Source organism: Penaeus japonicus, unplaced genomic scaffold (assembly GCF_977035675.1).
Source record: "Penaeus japonicus unplaced genomic scaffold, GWHDUDI00000001_assembly GWHDUDI00000029, whole genome shotgun sequence".
Taxonomy (NCBI): domain Eukaryota; kingdom Metazoa; phylum Arthropoda; class Malacostraca; order Decapoda; family Penaeidae; genus Penaeus; species Penaeus japonicus.
The window spans coordinates 32,870,862-32,871,321 of record NW_028234431.1 but is presented as its reverse complement, the minus strand read 5'-3'; positions in this window follow the sequence as shown (position 1 = coordinate 32,871,321).

The following is a 460-nucleotide window of genomic DNA, read 5'->3' as shown; positions in this document are numbered from 1 at the left end:
GGAAACCGTGAGATTAAAATGTGAAACGGAAATGAAATAAGAAATGTGAAAAGAGTAGTGAACTACATGTGAACAAGTTTTTTGTTATACTTGGTAAAAAAGATAAGAAGAGAAGTCATGTGATGGCTTGCTCTCCCTGCGTGTTGGAGTGGTGAAAATCCGTTGGAATTTTGGTGTAATTCCATTTGCGTGATAATTGGATTGCGTAACGAGAACAGAGGTTGCCGGAAGTGGACGCTTCAAAGTTTAAGTGGAGACGGATATACAAAAAAATAATGAGAGCGCCAGGATTGCTCGGCAAGTTTGCAAGCTGCCGTACTTTGACCGTGGAGTTGTGTACTTCAGGATAATGTTATTATTGCTATCAAGACCTTAAATCTTGACCTTAGTCCTATTTGGCGACGAGGATGAGCGAGTGCGAGATGCTTACTCATCTCAGTTGCCGGTTTCACTTTATATT